The sequence below is a fragment of the Chaetura pelagica genome, unplaced genomic scaffold (genome assembly GCF_000747805.2).
Source record: "Chaetura pelagica isolate M959 unplaced genomic scaffold, ChaPel_1.0 scaffold10, whole genome shotgun sequence".
NCBI lineage: Eukaryota > Metazoa > Chordata > Aves > Apodiformes > Apodidae > Chaetura > Chaetura pelagica.
In genome coordinates this window covers 12,428,433-12,434,908 of record NW_009952263.1, presented here as the reverse complement: position 1 = coordinate 12,434,908, position 6,476 = coordinate 12,428,433, and positions in this window count along the sequence as shown.

The following is a 6,476-nucleotide window of genomic DNA, read 5'->3' as shown; positions in this document are numbered from 1 at the left end:
ATACGCCTCCTCTACAGAAATTGTTTTTGATAAAAAACCACACCTAGACTATTTACTCTTAGATATATTTAATCTAGACTTCTGATGACCATCACTGACCTCCTCAAGCTTTTTTTTGTCCGTTTACAACCTTTTTGATCCGAGGAAGAAGAAAGAACCATATTATACATAGCATATTACAGTTATACTATGGTATACCTATGGTTCTTGCTCGTCCTCTTTCCCAATTGTCCCAAATACTCTTTGCCTTTTTGATCTAAGCTGATCAAAAATTTCCAAGAACTATCCCACAATCTCCAAAGACCTAATTTCTGCATGATATTACCTAATTCAGCACGTCTGCTGAATATATATAATAAGGATTTCCTTTTCTCCACAGTAGAAAATTCATTACTTTGCATTTTTCAAACTTGGATCTCATCTGCAATTTTGTCACGCAGACTTTTATTCCTTTCATCTTTCTTCAGCCACAGGCCTGGTCCGAGGGGACTCACTCCCAATTTATTTTCCCAGTCTTGCGCTGCCCTGTTCTACTACTTTCATGAGGCTATTTTTGAGTTGGCTCAGCTTCCTGATCTAACTCACCTTGCAGAAACAGCTAAGCAAAGTTTGTCAGTATGACAACAGGACAACAGGAGCGCAAACAGGCAGTCAGAGGTGGGGATGATAAGGTGCACAAGAACGTGATCTTGCATGCCCTCCAAAGATGAAACCATGGTTTCGTTCATCAAGAGACCCTCAGCCATTTCATGTTATCAGCACATGCTGTTGCCTCAATGTTTTATCCCCCACTCCACAGCACCCAGGCTTTACTGATGACTTCTCTCCATTTTAATCACTGACAATTTACTCTCACTTTCATTTGCTCTCTTTTAAGTCATTATCAGTCCTGAAAAGCATCTTCTTGCTTATCAAAAGGATCTTTAAATTTTTTTAAGGATTTTTGGCAAAGGTCTTTCTCAAAAGCATTCTGGAAATACAAACACAAGATATAGGCAAACCAGATCATATATACCCTTGTACTCCTCCAGAGCTCTACAGGATACACAGGATCTGACTTATCTCTGCAACAAAAAACAAACAAACAAAAAGAATAATATCCCCTCTCTCAGTACGATATTTCTGCATGCATTTTTTACTTTTACTTTTGCTATACTACAACCCACTTTCCCAGCACATTGTCATAATTTTATGCTGTAGTTTTATATCTAATCAAGCTCCAGCAAGTAGGTCTAGCTGCTCAAGGCATTAGTCCTCCTCTCCTGCTGGTCTCACCTGTGCATCTCCCACTCTCAGAGTCAGGGAGAAACTTTCTGCTACTGACAGATTAAGAGGATCAGGAGTCTAATCTGCTTTAAAACTAATAATTTATTATTTCCTAGATTAGTCAGATAGGACTAGTTCCCTGTGTGGGTCTGCTACAGAATCATTGGCCAGGCTAGAGGTACAGAGGGACCAATGCAGTGTCAGGAATGAGTGCTCAGGGAAGGCTGAGCTGCTGCTTTTCACCAGCGCCGGTTTATGTGGGAATAACATATTGGTAAAATGACAACCTTATTGCTTAGATGTTCCCTAAATAGATCTATTTCTTTTAATTGGCATCACATTTTTCACCTTCCTCTGCCACTGAAGCTGATTTATATGATAGATTACACACCATTGTTAGGAGTTCAGCAATTTCATATCTGAGTTCCTTTAGAAGTCTTTGGGGAGTAACATCTGATCCTAGTGATTTGTTACTATTCATTTTATTGATTTATTCTAAACCTCCTTCTACTGACACTCCAATTTGAGACAGCTTAGGCTCAAGCTGCATGAAGCAATGATCCTGTGCAAGAACCTCCCCAGGTTCTCTCACACTGAACCCTGAGATAAATTATTATTTTAGCTTTTCTGCTATTCTTACACTGATGTTGCTCCATGCATTCTGCTAAATGCTTATTCCTCTCTTATGGGCATGGCAGTAATATGTATTTAGCCCAGTCAGCTCATCAAGTTTTCCCCTTTGGGGAAAAGTTTACAAAAAGTCCCTCAAAAATATGACAGGAAGCATTTCCATATAAAAGATTGGCAAGAGGAAGAGCTAGCAGGCGTTTATTCTCTCCATCCTGAAAGCGGGAAGATAGGATTACAAAGTGTTGGACAAATATTTATCCTCTTTGGCATCAGTCTACATGCATCAAATACATTTACTGCTGATTGTGTGGCAGTCACAGAGGTACATTTTTTTAACACCTTTCATTCATCTGTAAGCACAGGGAGCAAAAGTCCTAACAACATTCTTTATAGCTAAGAAACAAACAAACAAATATCAAAAAGCAGTCTGATTTTTTTTTCTTGAAATTAATGAACAAAATACAACACCTAGAAAAGGCAGAGCTGTACCCTTTCTTTGCAACATCACTTAGCAGCTGACTACAATTCCTCATGCAAGGCAGTACCATTCCCCTAACGGGTGCCACTACCCGACAGCAAAGCAGCATCATTGATGCAAATGTAGGAACAGGATGGATTAAACAGAAGTAGCCCTCACTACACAGCACTCCTAGGACAAACAGGAATGGTCTGAAGGCCTCTCCTAGATGCTAGACTGTGATCCTAAAGCTAGAACTGTTTCTGTGTGATAGAAGAGAGTTCCCAGAAATCCAGCGTTCATGCACAGCCCCAGATACAAAGGTCATAACTTCTGTCTTCACCTATTCCTAAGAAATCCAAACCATACTTACACCTTTCCACATCTGTTTTAGCTAGGTCACAAGGATTCTTCCTCTTTTTCTGTCCTGTTAACCCTTTTTGATGCCTTTCACCATTTGTCATCCTAAATTCCACGACAGACCACCCAACAGGCTGCCCCCCGTGCCACAATCCCTTGCAGCCAGTCCACTAAAATGACACATCAGTTAAGACAATGCAATCACATTGCTTCAGTCATACTATATTCCTCATTTACATTCTTCCTCCAGATCTTCACTTCCCACTGCTTCTTGCTCTCAAAGGCCTTCACAAATCAATCCTTTCTTCTCCCTAGTCATTCCTTAAAATTAATTCCACAGTAGGGAGATAAAATACAAGTAGTGTCATCAGATGAGATGAGGGTGGCTACATTCTGTTTCAGGAATGTTCTACTTAAGTGGTCTCAAAAGCTTGAAGTGAATGGTCTGAGGGATCAAGACAGGCCTGGAGAAGAAGTGGATGTGTTGATCACTGTGTCATTCCAGAGGCTGCCAAACACTGAATGAAAACACTGCAAGGCGAGTATGTTTGAATAGAGACCAGTCAGACTACATCAGGATAATATCCAGAGAAGGAAATGCTGCTAATCCCCAAGAAATAAAAGCTTTTCCAGAAAAAAGGCAATTTTGAAAGAAATAATGTAGTCAATGGGAAGGGATTAGAGATCCTGAGATGACAAGACTTGGCCTCTTGGAGATTAATTGTTCAAATCCCCATTCTAAATGAGGATTAATCCAGGAGGTATGCCTTGCATTTTCTGACTGAATATTGATATATTTGAAGTGTTTCACTCCGTTGAATTCCTAAAACTTCAAACTGCCCTCTGAAGTACACACTCAGCAGACATCCACCAGTGATTCCAACAGCCTTGGAGATTGCTCAGAAAAGATTACTCAGAAATTTTATATTTCTATCCATCTCATGGTAGGAAACAAGAACAGTCTTCTTGGATGGTTGGTACATTATGGGTCATAGTAACTCAGCAAGATTAAAACATTCTCCCTTTGAGATCAAAGGCTGGCAAGCCTTTATTACTGGCAAGCCCAAATTTAGAACAATGCCACAAGAACCTGCATATACTCCCTGACATAGAAATTAAAATAAACCTCCTCAGTCAGTAAATAGTTATTAAGTATGTTAAGCTTAAAGAGTTTTAGAAACCTTGGGCTTGAAAGACTTCCTTGCCTACACGAGTCATCTGAATAATAGACCAGTCTAGATGTGCACACTGTATTGTCCTCTTTAGTGTCCTCAGTTGCTATAACAGTGTTCAGCCATGTTACAGACAATGGGACAACTCTCCAGCTTGGGTGCCCACCTGTTCATTATAGCAGAGGATGCCACAGCAAAGTCCTTGCGGTATCTTGCTACAGGTTTAGCAGCAGCTGAAGGGAGTCTTGAGGTCTGGGCTGGACCCCAGTTAAATTTATTCCAGACCAGCCCAAAGCTTCCCTTTACTCTCCCAGCTCCAAGTGGTACCTGCTGACTTGGCCTGGAAAATAGAGGATGGCTGGGAGCAATACATGGTGTATCATTCAGCCATGTCAATGTTTACAAAAAGAGATGCTCCATGACCACACTAGCCCCAGGAGACAGTGGATTTTTTTTCAGTGACCACAGAAGGTTGCAGTTAAGATTTGTTATACAAAGGGCGGGAACAAAAACATGTAGAGCATCCCTCCTTGGGACACAGTGCAAAGGGTCAAACAGAACAACAGCCCCCTGCCCTCCAGGGTATGTAAGAACAGTGTTTTCTCATGTTCTTCAGGGACACAAATAAGCAAACCACGTTGGGGGCTGCAGGGAAAGCAGGAGGCCAAAGACGTCATCCTGGAACTGGCAAACCAACAGCAGGAGCAGCAGCTGGGTACAACAACGTCGCCCTTTCATGTCCCACAGAGCTATGCCTGCTAAAACACAAGCCTGCTGGACTCTGCAACTCAACTGTCCTTTGAGAAGGGCCAGACTGGAACTACAAAATATACAAAGAACTGCAAATTCAAGCACACAAATTCTAGGAGGATGCTTTCAGGTGCACACACAAAGAGGCACATATGTACAGTTGATATCCCATATTTCCTCATGCCAAATGCCACTGAGTCTGCAAATAAAAACCATTACAGAGGCATCTGCCACATAAAACATTGGGAAATGTAACTCCCAGAGTCTTCTATTTTAACAAAATTCTATATTACCAGACTAATAAAGTCAGAAGAAAACAGTTTATGATGAAGTACCCTTGAGGAAGTGGAGGGCTGCTGGGCAAGGCTTAGCACACTTCTTTGTGATGGCAAAAATCTGGAGACACAGCTACTTTGTTCTGTCCCTGGGATCCAGTAAGCCCTGGCTACAGGGCTGAGCTAATTGTTTCTTCCTAAAAGGAGTCAGGATATGACAGAAGAGGTGAAGAGAAGCCAATCAGTCTTTAAACACATTACCATCTGCTAGCAACCAGGCAAGCAGTGGTTTAGCATTTGTTTTGAGGGCAGTTTACCAGCTCCTCTCTGTGACAATAAGAACAGGCTTATGAACAGCCTCCTGGTGATGAGGGGAAGAGCTAAAAGGAAAGAAAGAAAGAAAAGGTAGCACACAGTGAGGGTGTATGAAGCAACTGATGCTTTATGTAAGGAGTGAAATATCATGCATATTACTAGTGAAAATCCCATTATTTTCCAGCAAGATTGTGAGCTTATAAAAAAAGATGAAGCAGACTACACAGACAGGCAGCTAATGCCCCTCAATCTGCATATGATAAACATTAGTGGGAAAACTTATTCTGGATCTAACATTTAACTGTAAAGGGCCAAGGAAGGACCCTCACTACATTGCCTAAGAGCTGGCTCAAGTAAATTACACCCAGAACTAGTCTCAGGGCATCTGTGGAAGGAAAACAATCACAGCTTCTCTCTGCACTAAATATTAATGTCTAGGCAGACAAAAGCAGCACTAGGAATATACCATAATATTGTCACCAGCAGACACTCTATATGTTTCTTTGGGGCACTCACAAATCAGCATTAGGAATATGCCTATTATCTCACATTAAACTGATGATTTGTTCCAAAAACCCAATCCTGACATTCCTCTGGGAAGCATAGATGTTATTTATATTTTCAGTCACTTAAAAGGATTAAAGTGTGTTTATTCTCAGTAATCTCATTTGTAGAGAAAGATACATGCAGGCAGCAGGACTATGCGTTTTAACCCTATTGGGAACGATCAAATGCACAGCTCCGTTTACAGCCAGCTGCCTTCCTCAGCTCTTCAGTATCTGGGACCTCCAAAACGTCTCCCCAGCCTGGCAGCTTTCGCTAAAACTATCTATGACTCGCAGGTTGCAGGCGCTTCTGCTAAACTGCCCCTGGAGCTCTCGGTGACAGGGAACTGCGCGTGTAGCCGGGAGATGCAGCTGGGAACTCAACTGCGCGCCGAGTGGCCCCATCAATAGAGTAACTGCCCTAGGCTGCAACAAACTGCAATCTAGGGTTGAAGATACACGAGTACAGCATCAGGCTATACGCTGTGCCCTGGGTTATGAGGAAATTTACAAGCCGTGCTCATGAAACAGAAGATGTGCCGAAGTGCTGGGGTGGTGGCAAACAAGTAGTGAGCCAGGAGGCTGAGGCGCACAGCAAGTATTCTGATCGATGTAATCATAGCTGCAGGCTATGAGAAATGGCAGCCTCTGCCTGAAGAGACACAGGGCGCTGCACAGACAGAACACGCTGCTGCCTGCGCTACCC